Source organism: Phoenix dactylifera, chromosome 16 (assembly GCF_009389715.1).
Source record: "Phoenix dactylifera cultivar Barhee BC4 chromosome 16, palm_55x_up_171113_PBpolish2nd_filt_p, whole genome shotgun sequence".
Taxonomy (NCBI): Eukaryota; Viridiplantae; Streptophyta; class Magnoliopsida; order Arecales; family Arecaceae; genus Phoenix; species Phoenix dactylifera.
In genome coordinates this window covers 11,884,134-11,901,413 of record NC_052407.1, presented here as the reverse complement: position 1 = coordinate 11,901,413, position 17,280 = coordinate 11,884,134, and the positions used below count along the sequence as shown (strand labels likewise).

General features: G+C 39.0%; 1 pseudogene; it reads right to left on the bottom strand.

The window, feature by feature from the left end:
- Positions 1–2,410: 2,410 nt before the first annotated feature.
- LOC103695838 lies at positions 2,411–16,480 on the bottom strand (annotated as a pseudogene).
- Positions 16,481–17,280: the final 800 nt, after the last annotated feature.

The following is a 17,280-nucleotide window of genomic DNA, read 5'->3' as shown; positions in this document are numbered from 1 at the left end:
GATGGGATCGGGATAGGGTCGGGACTCTGAAACCCATCCACGCGGGAAGAGAAGAAAAAATAGGAAAGAAAGAAAAGAAAGATGAAGAAAAGACAAAAGTGTAAGGAAAGAAGATGAAGAAAAAGGAAACAAAGAAGGGAAGGTATAAGAAAAGGAAAGAAAAGAAGAAAAAAGGAAGAAAGGAAAGAGAAAGAAAAAGAAAATGGAAAGATAAATAAAGGAAGGGATAAGAAAAGAAAGAAAAAGGAAAGAAAAGAAAGAAAGGTACAAGAAAAAGAAAGAAAGGAAGGAAAGATAGAAGAAGAAGAAAGAAAGGAAGGAAGGAAAGATAGAAGAAGAAAGAAAGAAAGAAAGGAAAGAAAGATAGAAGAAGAACGACGAAGGATATCTACCAAGATGCATGATCAAGACCACTGCCAAGACAGGGTAGGACAGCAGGGCATCCTGTTCCAAAAAGAAACTGGGACATCCTAGTCCCATAGGATTTAAAACCTTGCCTCCTATTAAAAGTAGTTACTCTACTTTTAACTTATTATGAAATAATAAACTCTCAATCTGTGTCTAGATGGAGCCCCAAATATTTAAAATATGTATAGTGTATTGTTGCTTCCATATAGTCCCTCGTACTAGTCCCAAGCAATGTACAAGAAGGAAAAAATTATCTTCTATGATGTGCCCCTTGAAGAACCATAATTTGGTTTTCCTTAGTAAACAATAATGCATCTGCTGAGTTCCAGATCGTTAGAAGACCTATTGAGAAAAATCTGGAGGGGAAAAATTCGCTAGACACTCACATATTAGATGTATGCATGGATGTATGTACACATGTAATATATTGGTCTAGCAAAGATTATATGATATTTTGTGATTGATGAAGAAGAAAGGCATAATTTGCAAGACCTAGATTTTGTTTTGAAAAGAGCCTTGAGTATTACATCTTGCTAGTCTATGCTGATACTGTTACCAGGAGCGTCTGACATGGCTTAATACCTTATATGGTTATTTAAAAGAATGTGTATAACATGGAGTTCAGTTAGCAGTGATTCTCTACAGCATTAGATGATCCATCAAAGAAACATGTGACAAACTTATTCACTGAATTTAGAACATTGGAAGCTAAACCAATAGATAATCATTAAATATAATGTGAGAGATTAAATCTAATGCTGTGTAAGAAAGATGCTCTATTTGAAGATTTAAACTAGCAATCACTTGGTCTATCATACCTTTGCAGTGAGTACTGTAAGCCAACTCATGCATGCCTCTGGAATTTCTCATTGATAGCTTGGTAAATTTTAAGGGAATATAAAGTTTTCATATTTCATTATATAGTTATTTAGTAGCATAATCATTGCTATAAAAATTGAACACCATGGCCACTATAGCAATTTTGGCCCAAAACTGCTACATTATCATACCTGTGTTATATGGCACTTGGGTATGAAGCACCCGATATATCAGGCAAAAACCTGCTATAGTGGCCGCTACGCTTCAGGTTCAATGCGAACTATTTATTCCACGGCGCACTAGATCAGATTCATTTGGATGACTAGGGCGTCTCTAGTTCTATTGCTCAAGGAGCAAACCTCCTAGAAGTTGCAGATGATGATTGATTATTAAGATAGTCAATTACCAATTTGTTATTTCATTTTTTGTTTATACACTAGTAAAGCCTATTAATCTATTGGTGATGATATTTTGTTCAGTGAATCATGCGATATGATTGTAGACATATTTCTTCTCTGGTTCTTGTCATGGATGCCTTTATTTTACATTTAATGTGATTGTGGACATTTTTATCTTATGAGTGATCCTATCACGTTCAGTGGAGGATGATATTTGTTATAAGATTATGAATCTTTATATCATATGGATATTGACATGATATTGCGATATTAAGTGGATGGTATTTTATAGCTTGGTCCTTGATTTTTTTTTAAATATTTTGCAATAAGTTGATGCAAAATATTAATTTTTGACACTTAGAAAAAAATATTATTATATTTTAGCTTCTTGCTTTGGGTACCTAGTGCTTGCTATAGCTCCATATGCTATCCGCTACGCAACCTTCAGGCTGCTACATTGCCCGCTATCTGCTTTTAATATATTGAGCATAATATATTTCTAATGTTGATAGCTTGTTGATGCTGCCCAGACAAAATCTCCATGACAATGAAGGCCTTCTATCAGCTATTGCAGTTTTTAGATGAAAATCTTGTTATAGAAAGTTTAAAATGACAAACATTGTGACAAAAAATAAGTGTAGAGGCTCAATGCAACAATTGAGTATACAAGAAGACTAGGAACACATTATTTCAACCAGATGCATGGACAAAATCCGCAATATGCATTCCAGTTTTATAAGAAAATGAAATGCCTAGAAGAAGATTTCACTTTTGAATTAGATATATATTTTAAACAAATCATATTCTCTGCCACTGAACTTAATAAAGAGTAATCATGAGGAAACACAGGAGAAATATATAAGAATTTCAAGGGAAGAAAAGCCAAAAACTTGCATAGTTCATGTAACTCAGTAACTGTGATTATATTTAAGATAATGTTCCATCCTCTTTGGAATTAAAGAGGGGAAAAAAGGAGAGAGACTCTGCCTCTATGAATGGAGCATCGCAGCATGACAAAAAAGATATCTTACACAGGACTGTAACTCTGCACTCAATCTCTTCTCGCAAATAAAAGTATCAGCCTCAAAAATGTAAATAGCACTGACAGTGAGGTAGTGATGAAGTCAATGAGGATTCTCACATGTTCCTAAAAAACAAATATACTGTCAAGTATTAAAAAGCTGTGACAATGTTTAATCATGGTATTGGCATGTGCTATTTATGGAACTTGAAATAAAGTACAACATTCAAGGTTCAACACGTACCAGCAGTTTCTGCATTCCAAAAGAAAAATAGGCTATTGAGTTTTGGATGCAGAAATTATACAGACTATTACACCCAGTCCAGCAGCAACCAAGGGACTGCAAAAGTAATACCTATTTAAGGACGTCTCTTCAATTGATATTATAGTCTTCTGAAAAACCAATTGGACGAAAAGAACAATGGAGTAAAAAAGAAATTGTTTTGAAATATACAGTTTGATAGTTCGGCCCAAGACAGGTACTTAGGTAGCATACCATAAGTTGAAATTTAAGCATCCCATAATAATTTGCCATTACTAAATGATCTGAAACGCTTAATGAAGTGCTCTTTTACTGATTCTGGAATTTGCGAAATAAAGGTCTTCCTAGCGTCAATGATCAACTGCTTCCTGCATTACAGTAAATAGCAACATAAGCAGAAATCATTCAAATTGAGAGATTTGTTGCACCATTGTACTTTCTAAAATAAATAAGCTATCTAGATTATGTACTAAAAGATGAAAATATTTGCTCTAAAGCTTTGATGCACTTCCGTAATGCTCAATTAGAAATTGACTACAATGATTAATTAGGAAGTCGACAGTATTGAGAGGGCTGACAACAAACTTCTACAAATGTTATACGAGTTAACAGACCTGACAGCAGGCCCATCTCTCGAAAGGTTAAAACTTGATAATAGACACTGTTTTAACAGGGAGATGACAGGTGGAAACCAGGCTGCCTACAGTAAGCAGCAGACCAGTTGCCCCATTATGCATCTATGGCTCAGGCTCAGGATGTTTACTAATTTCTCTGACCTTCATATAAGTAGCAGTACAGGTAAGGAGGCACTTGCAGTTGGAAAGCATAACAAAAGCCACACACCTACAAGAAGAAGCCAAGGTAACCAAATTGCTTGGCGGGTTTCATGAGACCAGTGGCTTCGCTTTAGCAGCTGTCAGTCATGCTACATCAAGCAGAGCTCAACTTCTGCACATCTAGTTAATTCCCTTCCCCTTTCTACCTTGCCTGCTTGGATCCATTTTGCTCAATCACTAAGAGCTTTTAGTCTTTATTTCTTTCATTTTTTCACATATTTGCGAAGGGGCAATGGCACAGGTGATGTTCAAAAGAAAAAGCCTGTAGCTTTTGAATTTAAGAAAGCACTTCCTTGAAAAAATGGTCTTTGACAATATTTTTTTGAGAACGACATTTAAAAGGCAAACACAACAACAAACAGACCACAAGTATAATGCAAGCATGGTCAATCCAACTTATGAGGACTTGAATATAGGTGTAAATTACAGCTAATGTTGATTATCAAAAGACGTGTTTATTATTTTTAACATTGATGGCAAATCTAGTAACAAATTGGAAATCTAAAGAATTTGGTTTAGTGAAATACAGAAATATAATATGACATTCCTCAACAGGAAATTATAACATGAGCAGGGCTATGCTACAAGATCCATAAAAGGAAACATAAACAAATCACAGGAATTTTGTTGACAGAGGATATAATCCTCAACAGTAACCTAAATTAAAATGGGTTTGTATTCTGTGGTCACTTAGGATTAGCAGGAACAATAAACTGGTAGCAAGTGTTAGATACAATTGCTTATATAATTCCAGAAAATAGTTCATAATTTTACTATTTGCTAAGAGTTAGTTTATCCAAAGCAAAGCGGCAGAGGGAAGAGAGAACTCATGGGCATATGCCCCCTGGCCCAAAGAAAAAACCCATACCTCCTCTATTACATTCTTAGTCTGTGCCCCCTCTAAGACTAAATCTACATGGTGTTCCCCCCTTGGGCGGTTGGGCCTCCTCTAATCGGGGGCTAGGAGCCCATTCCTTTGGTGTCAATTGAACCTCTTCTTTTGGGCCCTATCCTGCTAAATAGTTTCAAATTTTAATGTCAATTCCCACCTTCATGTTTTCAAATTTAGCAAGATGCTTTCCCAATGTCAAATTTCACAAACCGCTAAAATATTTAATAATAAAAAAAGGACTTAACTTAGATCTACAATCCCATTACTGTCTAATTTATCTCTGTGTTTGTGTTGTCTCCATTGGGCAGGCTTACCATCCTCCCATCTTTTTCTAAAGAAAAATCAAACCTCTTTCTTCCAACCTAGAAGCTCCCTTCCATGCTAGCTCGTACAACACACTCCAAGATGCCACCATGACATTGCCTAGGTCTCTCTCTCACTCGCTGTCGCTCCCTCTCTTCCCCACACCAATCTCCTGTGGTCAAGCAAGTGCATTACCCCCCGAGCCCCCACATACCCACCCATCCCCCAAACTCCCTTCACCAATCTTAGGAAACTAAGAATTATCTACCTGAACATGGGGTTTGCACTTTGGACTCAGGCCATATTAAGCATTTTCTTTGCCTTTTGTTTCTGGAGAGCTGATTAAGCTAATGTTATTTGTGACAGCAGGTAAATTGATTTCAGCATAACATTGTTCAAAAGCTTAGATAAGGATTCTAAGACTTGGGCAAATCGCAGCAAAAGATGCTATAGGAGCACAATAAAAATATGGCACCACTGGAACTTATCTGATGTTGATGAAGTATTTAATATTGTTGCTCTCACGTTCTATACATTTATATTTCTCAATTTTGAAAGATTAATGAGTTTTGCTGTCATTATAGTGTAATGTCCACCCCCACCCCACACACACAAAAAAAGAGGGAGGAAGAGAGGGGGGGGGGGGGGGGGGGGGAGGGGGAGGAGAGAGAGAGAGAAGATATCCAGATATTGCTACCGTGGCATTGCATTGTCCCTCAACTGACTGCATCATTGGTTGACCAAGGTGTGCAAATCAACTTTTCCTACTATCTCTTATTCATCTCTACAAACATCAATTATCAATTTATAATATAATCTGTTATTTGCGCTGATGCATGTTTTGAGACTTCAGATGTACAGACGAAATTATAGTGAAAAGTGTAACAGAGAGAATCATAAGTATATTTTTAGAAGTAAAATATTTAAAAAAAGACTTGCTTATTATGCATGCTAGAGAATATAATAACATGAACAAGATCTGATTTTCCTTTTGATCTATCAGTAGTTTAGAATTCAAATAATATAATGTATTTGTGCCCCCTTTTACATAAAATTCCTGGCTCCACCCTAAAACAAAGCAGCGGTGTGAAATTAGTTACCTTTTTCTATATTAAAATAAAGGCACAGAGATGATTTGCAAACGTAAATTTATAAAAAAGACATTAAGTATATAAAATTTCATATTAGTTGCAGAATGAAGCAGAACTCTTACTTTATAGAACTATAACATGACCATTGTTTGCTGCTTGTAAACATGACTTCTTTCTGGTGCGCATGAAATTATCCAGTTCATGAACCCAACCACATGACTGTAGCTCTGAACGGGGCTTCTTTAGCAAGCCTAAAAAGAGCCAATATGATATCAGAAAAGATGGTGATACCTTTGCAATATTAACCCAAAAATTATTTGGAAAATAAATATTTTGCCTTACAAAACCATAAAGAGCACAGTGGCTAAATTGCCAATAGCAAGTTCTCTCCTTGAAACAAATAATTGTCAAAGAAACAAATATCATACTGGAGAAGTGAGAAGCAGAGACTTACACTTCTTTAAACTTTCAAGTTCCCCTATAAAACTGCTCTTTGAAACATGTGCTCTGAGTCCTGAATGCACATCTTCCCTAGACAAATTGCTAGATCGTTCAGATGTAGTACTCGGACTTTTCAGCTCTGTCACTATTACGCGTGATTTTTCTCTTAAATGCTGAAACGCCAGGAGTCGGCATTCAGTAATTCATGCGGTTGGATGAATTGTCACATCAAGATCTTTTCTCAACAGCTTCCACCACCTGGGAACCCATTGTCCTTATGTACTTCTACTTTCAAAATACTAACACATCCATTTCCATTTGGTACTGACAATGTCTGTGCACCACTGTATGTCACTAAATTAGAAGAAGTGCTCTCATTCAGCAGCATTATTATTGGTCTTGATGACACCTCAACCTTATGCATAACTTTAGTTTCATTGGACGAGCTACATTCAGGTGACGCAGAATCCTTTCGAGCAGACACAATTATTACAAACTTTAATGCTGTCATTGTTCATTGAAATAGCTCTTTTTATTCTAAGGTTATTTCAAGTTAAGGGTTCTTGATTTGTGGATTCTGAGATATCTTACCATTCTTCAACATAATGGAACCATTATTTTTAAAAGAAGAAACCCCCATTTGGCTTTATTATTGGAGGCTTCAAAACCTCGGCAGACTTACTGCTTGGTAATACACCCACTTCCATTGGAATCCAAAGACTTCATAAAATGGCAGGGAGAACCCGTTTTGCTAGATCGTGGGGCTTTGATACTGCGTATATAGAACAAGATATAGACATTCTGAGACAAAACCTCTTGTGGTGCTTGAAAGTGAAACATGAGCATCGTTACAGCAATACCAGCGACCAAAAGCATCCTGTAGAACGATAATATAAAAATTGGAGTCATCTGTATGCAAAAGCATCAATAGGAACAGAATACAAGTTCAAGTGCTTGAACTATAAAAAAGATGAAAAAATAAACAACAGGTGACCTTGATGTATGCATAATAGTGTCCAGACTCAGAGTGAGAAGCCTGAATGAACGATGCTGCCAAAAAGGTTATATTCTGGCTGTGAATTCTGCATTACCATGACACCAATGATTTTGTCAATTAGAAAATATCTTTCGAAAGAAAAAGAATAATGAAAGTTGTTTGTTGTCCAAGATATGAAAGATAAGGCACCTTAGTTCATTTGAAAACCAGTAAGTCTAAAGGATGTAAATAGAGTTTTACCCTTTTTATCAAAATATCTTACAAGGCAGAGTAGGTGAAGTAAAACTCCTAAAACAGAAAAAGTGTTTGCCAAACTAACACTCCCTCGAACTAGCTGATAACAGCAAAATGGGCCATGGACTCCAGTGAAGGTGGGGAAACGAAAACAGAAGAAAATGAACAAATAAAAGGGGAAACCCTGAAAAAGGAAAAAAGAAAAGTTGCAGAAAGCAGCCAGATAGGTACTGATAAGCTACAATTTTGTTAGACAAGCATACATCTTTCAGAAGTTCATTTCACTCTCCACACAATATCCACTGACTTGACCCTGACAACCATGTTCCTTCTCTTTTTTATGATGAATCCTTTTAATAATAAGGTCAGAATCCCAGCAGCTTTCTAGAACCCTTCAGTTTCTGAAGGTATTGCACCAATTTGAAACTTCTAGTGCACCGGGCATTTGGTCCCTCCACCAGAAATGAAAATAAGGGGAAGGCTCAATATCCATCCATAGTCACTCCATTCCCCCAGAACCTACCATCATTCTCTCCCTATCAATCTCTATCCTTCCATAATATCCAACATTTCCAATGAACCTAAAGCTCTACGCCCTTCAGATTTCTCCAAACCATATAACAAAGCTGAGCCCTATATTGCTTTCATCAATATATCCAAAATCCCATTCAACATTCAACAGTCAACAGACCAGATAACTAAGATACATTCAGACTTCTTTAGCCACCTTCTTCACTTAATATTGTCACAAATATTTCCCGTCATCAAGGTTTGCTAAACAGAAATCCGATAACAAAATGTTGTACCAGCTCAGAGAGCGTTTTTGACATGAGTTGCAATTTACAGATATACAACATTAAGGATGAATAAATGATATAATTCAACAATAAACTAACATTTTTTAAACCTTACTCTTAAATAAACCTGTTGGGAACTAAGGTTCTATTCATATTAGAAAGCTTGCAAGACCAGAGCAATTTTGGTTCCACAACCCTAATCCTCAAATAACACATTCAAAAACCCAATAACAGGCACCTGTTCATATTATCAAGATAAAGTGGTGGAATGCATATGTAGCCAAACTTGGATAACAAAAATCACTTGACATCCAATAGTCTACACAAATCACTTATGTCAATATTATGCCTAGCTATGCATAACATAATAACACATCAGGAACAACAAGCATGCCCCAGTAATACATTTAGAAAAAAACAAACAAATAAGACAGAATTTTGCTCAAATTAGATAGGTGATTGTTTAAAATTGATGTTATCAATATATATATATATATATATATATATATATAGAGAGAGAGAGAGAGAGATAAGTAATTAGATCTATGCCAAATGAGAGTTCCTTAAATTTTCTTGTCGATATATATTCCATTAGGCCCCATTCAGATGTTGGAGATAAGGTCAGACAAGGGAGAGCTCACATGAAAGAGATAATGGAAGAGGGGTTCAATCAGCCTGCTTAATCTTACTATTTTCTATTTTTCAGGGACAATATATTCCATCCCTAGGGTGATTTACCTACAGATATGAGATCCATGGGTTGCCCAAGTCCTCTAACTCTTCCATTACTAACACTTTTTAAACTGAAACTCCCGCCACTATATCTTATCGCCTGAGTAATGTCTTGCAACATCCAAACGGGCCCTCAGGTTGTGGTTGGAAGTGGAATAAGTTAACCTGGAGGAAATGCTAGGTTAAGTGGGACAAATGAAGCTGTAATGCAAAAAGTTGTGCACAAACATTTTAGAAATACCATTTTGCCTTCTAAAAAAGTGGTTTAACCCAAGTGCTGCTACAAGTGTTTGGCTGAAAGAGGGTGGAACAATAGGGTAAAATGGATTGTTCCCCCTCTTATTCTGCTTCCCAATTCCTTAGGCTCTATAGAACTATTGGCAGTAGAGCTTTTATAAAAACTATTTGTTGTTTGGAAACTATATTTCTAAAATATTGTGAAACGCAAACAAACTGAAAAAAATACGCGGACAGCAGTTGAATCCTTTATCCTAACTAATTCAAAGATTTTAAGGTTTACATCTTAACCAACTTATCTTAATATAACCAGATTATAAATTGATAAACCTTTCCATCTTTATGCCTCTAATTACCTAACTTCTCTTAAATGATCACTCCCATTGGCCTCTCCCTCTATTCCCCCAAGCTTCCAACCTCTCTCAATGTCCTCCTCCCTGTGTCCCACATCCTACAACTTATATTAGCAACCACCCCATTTACTAGGCCTCTTTCTCCTCCCTCCTAATCTTCACCACACAAAGCCCACCTTTAATAGATGCTTCAGCTTATCACTTATTTTCATTCTTCTAGTGAACTCAAATAAATATGACACATTAAAATATTATTGCTCTTTTTAGTACATATAAATTTCTTATGTCCTATAATAATTCTCTTACATACTTTTGCATATATTTTCTTCTTTAATAGGGATTAACATTGATAGCATGTGCATGCATACTAGTAAACTTTCAGCTGCATATGCTAGTGATTCGCCAAAGGAACCGCATTTCTCTATTTGATACAACTGAACAGTTACATTGCTAAATGCTCAATTATGATCCAACAACATAGTTAAAAATACACAGGAGCAAGATGCTTAAGCTGCATTCATCATGTAGAATGTAGCATTCATACATCATATTCTACCTTCCACCAATTAATAGTGTTCCACCGGCATTAACGTTACTCATTCTTGATGGCCCATCGATTTGTTTCATAGAAGAGACTGACAGACAGCTTCAAGGGAAAAAGAAGAAAGGCTACAAAATGGGTTATGACAAACCTGAGTTGCATTATACATAAACTTTGAAAGAACTAGAACCTCCTCGAATTCAATGTTCCGATTGATCTTCCCACCATGTATGCCCTCAAATCTCTACAGACAGAACACAGTTGCAAAACCCAGTAAAACCCTAGACAATGCAACAACAAAAAAAAATCAAAGGAATAGCACCAGATAAGTAAACAATCACCTTGAGCTGGATGACAAGTACTATTAGGTGCTCAAGAATGAACATCTGCTTTCTGCTACAGATAGCTTCTTACACCTGAAGCATAGCAAAGAATTCCAGTTAAATCGCTACATCCACCAATGAAACAAGCAATGGAATATCCATATCGACACAGCTTCCTTACTTGCCGCAGCTGTACTTGTTGTTGCCGTCAAGGACCTCAGGCTGAAAGAATCGGGCGAGGGCATCCTTCAAGGAGTTGCTCTGGAAGAGGTCGAGGCTGATATCCATGATCTCGTCGGTCTGTGTGGACTCCCCCTTGCAGGTGAGGCACTTCACCTGGCTGAGCAGTGCACCGCCCGAAAATATCCATCATCACCCGTGCAGGGCCCTCCGGTGCCTCCCCCGAGCGCTCCGCGCCGGCCTGGGGGTCCCATTGGGGGCATTGCCGGAGGTGGCGGCGAGGCGCTTGAGGATCTTGAGGGAGGTGTTGTGGCAGGCGTCGATGACGTACCGGAGGAACTCGTGGGCGTCCTCCTGGCGGCCCCAGCGGAAGTGCTCGGCGAAGAGGGTGAGGCATTTCTGGATCTTGGAGGGCGAGTCGAGGGCCCGTCCAGGCTGAGGGATCGGGCGATCTGCCACTCCAGGATGCAGAAAGGGCACTCCTTGTCCCGGTTCCGTGAATACTGACTTGCCTGCCAAAGAAAGTTCCCCCAAAATCAACCAAAAAAATCGTCTTCGAATCGAAAGCAGAGGAGGGTAAGAAGGGATGCAGAAGAAGGGGGGGCTCACTCACAAGAGGGAGGAGTGTTGGGAGGCGAGCAGAATTGGGCGAGGGGGAGGGGTGTAGGTGAGGCACTGGAGGACGCTGTTGACGGTAACAGGTGTTGCCGAAGGTTCTTGAGGCCGAGAGGGGCACCCGCTTGCGGCGCTGCACGCCCCCCGCTGCTGCCAGGTCAATCTGCAACGCCATCACCACCGCCGGCCCTCGCCGGAGCCGCCGCCGCCGCCGCGCTGGTGGTTGGGCCTTCTTCTCGTTCTTGCTCCGATCCCGTCGCCGGATTCTCCTCCTCCCCCTCATCCGATCGCATCGCCTCCTCCGGCCGCCCTCGTCCTCCCCCGCTCGCTGCTGCCGCCGCCGCCTCGTCTTCTCTCGCTTCTCTGCTCTTCTCTTCTTGGGGTACCGCCGCGCGGCGAAAGAGGATGGGGGAGAAACGAGAGAGAGAAAGCGAGAATGGGACCGGGCGGAGTCGTAATAATCACCCCTTTGGGTCCGGGCGAGGAAGCGAAAGGGAAGAAGAGACCAGCGGGACTCGGTAGGTAGCAAATTTAAAGGACGGGATCTTTGGAGCTGGGAGTCCTTAAGTTTTTTTTTTTTTTTTTTTTATGGTACAAAAAGTGGGTAGAAGAAGAGAAACAGAAAGGATCATATTATCCCAGGTCTATAAAAAATATAATAAGATGCATCAGCCATAACCGAGTAAAAAAGGCATGGAATCAAAATCAGCATTTATCTTCAGAGTCACTAACAGGTTGGCAGATTGGCTTGCTTCTCTTAAAACATGACAAGTGTGGAAAAGATATAGAAAAGCTTCACATGAAGATCAGAAACCAAAGGATGAAAATTAGGCTTTTGCATGTTTGCAACACTTGTTGATCCACTGGATCACGATTGCTAAATCTTCTTCAACCCATATTCTTATAAGATTGAGTTGTTGAGGGTCGTTATGATCCCTTTCCAAGCAGTCCATAGTCCCGCTTCAGAAATCAAGCTTGCTCAAATTTTTCTTGTTCCAGCTGCTCTGATATCATATTGAAATTATCACTTATCCTACAAACTTAAGCTGATAGAATGAGATAGATTTATTTATATATTTTGTATTTTCTTACAGCTGATGCTCTACTACTACAAATCAAAAGATCCAAAATCCTTCCACGTTGCTTCATAAAATTCCGATGCTAGATGTAAAGCAATATAAACAATTTGATCAGCAGTGCCGTGCATCGTTTCCTTTGAGAAGTCCTATTGTTCCTTGTATTCCAAATACACCATCCAGTGTATACCATTCCAGTTCTTTCAAACTCCAGGAGAGAAAGGTCAACAGAAGTGAGTGGAACTAAGGAGCTGCAGGTCCTAGTCTGCTAAGTTCAAGCCAAACTAGTGATGTGAAAAGGTGGCTGATCAAACAATCGTTGATGTCCTCCTTTATGTTATGACAAATGTCACAACTAGCATTATTCGGGTGCAATAGGCCCCTTTCTTCCAAAACCTTTTTGCATGGTAGTCTGCCCGAACTAACTTTCCCACCAAAAAATTTTAACTCAGGGGCAGCCATATTCCACACCTATTTAAAGTTTGGTGTTGATATCATAGTTTTGCTACTTTTAAATGATTTTATATACATCTCTAACTCTCAGTTGAGTAACTCCAGTTGCTTCAAGACTGCATGTAAATATCTCCAAGACATTCTATCATAAGCTTTCTCCATACCTGCTTTTATCGCCATTAATGAGTTCCTCTTAGAGGCTACGGACCATGGAATGGATTAGTCAATTTTTGCATCAACTGTTTTGCATCATCAAAATTAACCCTTTAGGATCGACAAAAAGCGACTTCTGGTTTTTTTCTGATTTACTGTAGCACTACTCATTAGAATTTCCAGAAAGATGAATCTGAGTGCTTCACTAGACACCCTACTCATCTAGTAAGCTACTCCAGCCAAACCGATCTGTCTCAAAAAGGCTATCTATCTACAGACATGGTAAAAAAAATTCCTAAAGCTACTTCAAGCTGCACTTCACCGATAGCATAGAAAAGACTAATTAGTCACGAAACTCTAGTGATGCAGTCAAAAAAAAAAAAAAACTGGTGGACAAGACTTGCCCTCAGCTCTCAGCACTTGTGCAGAGGCAACAGATACAGAGAGCTATTCACAATTTTTATCCAATGAAATGTCTCAAAAAACTTTATCCAAGTTGGGATAATTATTGTAATCTATATGAATGTTGAAAACATTGTTACTGTAATCAAAGGTAGCCAATAGGACCCCTTTCCTTGGTGCTTATGCTTGGAAGAGGTCCTAGGTTTGAAGCCTATGGTGGCAATCACACTGTTTTTTTTCAATAGAAAAAACAAGAAATAAAGAGAAGAAAAGAAAGAATGGTATTGGATGCTAGAATCCAAAAGATTGTTTTGAGTAAGTTCAATACACTAACTTTGATGGGACTGTACTGTACCTTTAGGATCCAAGCAAAACAAAGGAAACTAATTAAGCATGAATCTTCCCTCTTTGCAGGTCACTCACTACCAGGGATAATTGAAAACCAATCCATTTCACCTATACACAGTAGGAAGTAATAAGACAAAAACTTGCATGTATCAAGGCCGAATTAGTTACAACTCATTTGACTTCTGAGTTTAGTGAACAAGCATGTGCCTAAACAAAATAATAGCAAAGGTGATGTAGCACAACTGCAGGAAAAGAGGAAAAGAAGGAGGAAGAACAAGGGAGGAAGGAGGAAAAAGGAAGAAGAGGTTATAAAGACGCAGGAAGAAGAGAAGGAGGAAGAAGAAGAACAAGAAAGAGGCTAGGGTTTTTCATTCAATCATCAATTCCCTCATACATGAGAGGGGTGGTCTTATATAGACCTTACATATTGACCCAATTACATAAATCCAATTGACCAGTCTAATAACAAAATAACGGACCAAATTGACTTGACTAAAACAAAAACAAATAATGCAATAAAAAAAATAACTCGGACTCAAATGGACCCAATCCGGGTCTGACTCAATCCGGAGGCTCAGGATCATCTGAACGAAGGGCTCTGATGTCCCTGATGTCCCCATCAACTCCTTCCGGGTGAGAAAAAACTCGACCCCGTCGAGTACAGGTCTGGCCGGCTGTCGTACTGCTCCAGAAGATCGGGGTCAAGGCGCTGCAACTGGGCTTTGGAAATCCACGTCACGTCAGACTTTGGTCGACCTTTCCACCGAATAAGGTAACGTTGGTAACCACCGTTCCTGATTGATATAACCTACTCATCTAATATATGTTCTATTTGTTCTCTGCATGCATGACATTTGGAAGGTGGTGGCTCAACAGCAGGTAATAGGTCAGGGTGTCCAACATGGGCAGGTATATCAATAAAGAGGTCAGAAGGCATGAATATTGTTTTTTTGTATTTGACTAAATCTTCAATATTAAATGTCGCACTGATCCCATAGTCATCAGGAAGATCCACAACATATGCATTCGAACTGATTTTCTTTAAGATTTTGAACGGTTCCGCACTACAAGTTTGTAATTTCTTAAACATTTCCGAAGAAAGTCGTTCAGGCCTAATTCTTATCATGACGTGATCTCTTTCACTTAACTCTTTATAACGTCTGTGTAAATCAGCAAGAGATTTATATTTTAAGTTATTAAAGTGACTACAATTGCTGATTTCTTAATGCAATGAATGTGGATGCGATGCAAATGATTGTGCAGACTCAAAGACTCTATACTGATGAGACATGAAAAACAGGTCTATGGATTGCCTAGGTTTGTAATCATGCACCACTTCGAATGGACTCATACCTATGGACTTGTTAACCAAACTATTATATGCAAACTCAACTGTCGACAATATTAAATTCCAGGTCCTAGCATATGCATTCGGTCTGAGCCTATGATGTGGAAGGTTAGACAGAGATGCTCCGGAAACTAGATCAATTGCGCGTTGAATATCACGCATTGGAGAAAGTGCATCCGGAAGATCATCAAGGACTACATCATGAAACTTCTCTAGAAGGGAAACTACTACCGGGAAATGTTCAAGATTGGACTCCGCATGGGTATCTTTAGCTATAAGTGCCAACTCAGGTGACTGGCTCTCAATATCTTTCACTACCTCTTCGATAGTAGTAATGTGAAGTGGCTTGGTTGTACTTAGATCAATAGTCTCCCTTTGGGAATCATTTTGGACAAAGTCTAATTCTGTGGGTTCGTCTTCAAAGTCTTCTACATAATCTCCTATATTTAGTTCATAGACTTCTTCGATATATTCGGTCGCTTGGATCTTAGCTTTTGGTTCAGTAATCAGGTAAGTTTTGGCAAGGCATTGGGACGCAATGTGGTCGGACTTTTGGCACTAAAAGCATTGGGTTTGGTTTCGAGAAGGAGGTTTGGAACCTAATATTCTTTTTTCCTTATCAGTTGAAGGGTTCGGGACAGGCATCGGGGAGGTCCTAGTCAATGCTTGGGTTAGGCCGGGCTGATTAAGAGGATTGAAAAGCGGTCTAGGTTGTGAGAGATAATTTTGGTTAGGTCGGACTCCTAGGGCTAGTGGTCGAGGATCGATGGGCCTCACCACGGGTAGTCTTAAGAAACTATCAACATTTTGGGCCAACTAGTATGCTTGGTTAAGAGTGGTAATCTCTCGGAGGAGTAATTCTTTCTGGATCTCCTCGCGGAGTCCTGCCCGAAACCTAGAGAGGGTAAGGGTCTCCTCTTCTATTACACCGCACTTCATATGAAACTCCTCAAATCGTGCGATGTAATCAGCAACCGTCGATGTCCCTTGAGTTAGCTTCTGCCACCTACCATAAGGCGTTGTCGGTACGAAAATGGCAGATACTTCTCATTTAGCTTTTCTTTCATATCCTCCCATGTAGTTATACGAGGAAGCCTTTGGGTCTCACGCATATGTTCGACATTATGCCAGTACCAGTGAGCTTGCCCAATAAGTTTCATTTTGGCAAATCGCACTTTTTTATCGTCAGTCATCTCGTTCCACTTAAGGTAATTATCCATAGCGGCTCTCCAATCGAGATACACGCTTGGCTCGGGTTGACCAACAAAGGTAGGAGCCTCTACTCTTATGGTACGCAGCAGCCTCTCATCTAGATTGCGTTGATGATCGGGAGGTGGTTGGTTATTAGGGGGATGGGGAAGGACTATAGGTGGTGCCCTCAAATCGATTTTAGGTTGGGCTGCAATGGGGGTTGGTGGTTTAGGGGTTCAAGAATTTCGCATGAGCTCACGGATCTCTTGTTTGAATTCCTCGTGTCTAGCCCGCATGGCATCGAGTTGTTCTATGAGAGACCTCAAAATGTCGGAATTCATGGTAGCTACAGGGGTTTTAGGTGGATTGAAATAGTACTCCCTATCACTACGGATTGGCATGCAATGACGACACTAGGTGATGATGTGAAATGCAATGCCACTAATGAAACCCTAATAGATATGATGTAGGACCAAATTTGATGCAGGACAACCTATTAATGCAATCTATTATGATTTCAGAGATCAGCAAGTTTTCACAAGAATAACATAAAGTTTAAAATGTTGCTGATTTTTTATTTCGGTTATTCGGAATTAAGGATTAAGATTATTCAATTTAAGAAATTAGATTGCAATCAAGTAGTACAGTTGTTCTGATCCTAAATCAATCTGATCGAAGAATATTGAGAAACATCCAGTTGCTAGGGTGTGCTAATTTAATATCTAGATTTTAAAAGGGCAAATAGGATGGGTTTGAAAGTAGGGGTTCTATGTTCTAAATTTTGACAGCCAAAGTAAGTTGCAAGAATATGGCTATCATGCAAGAGAAT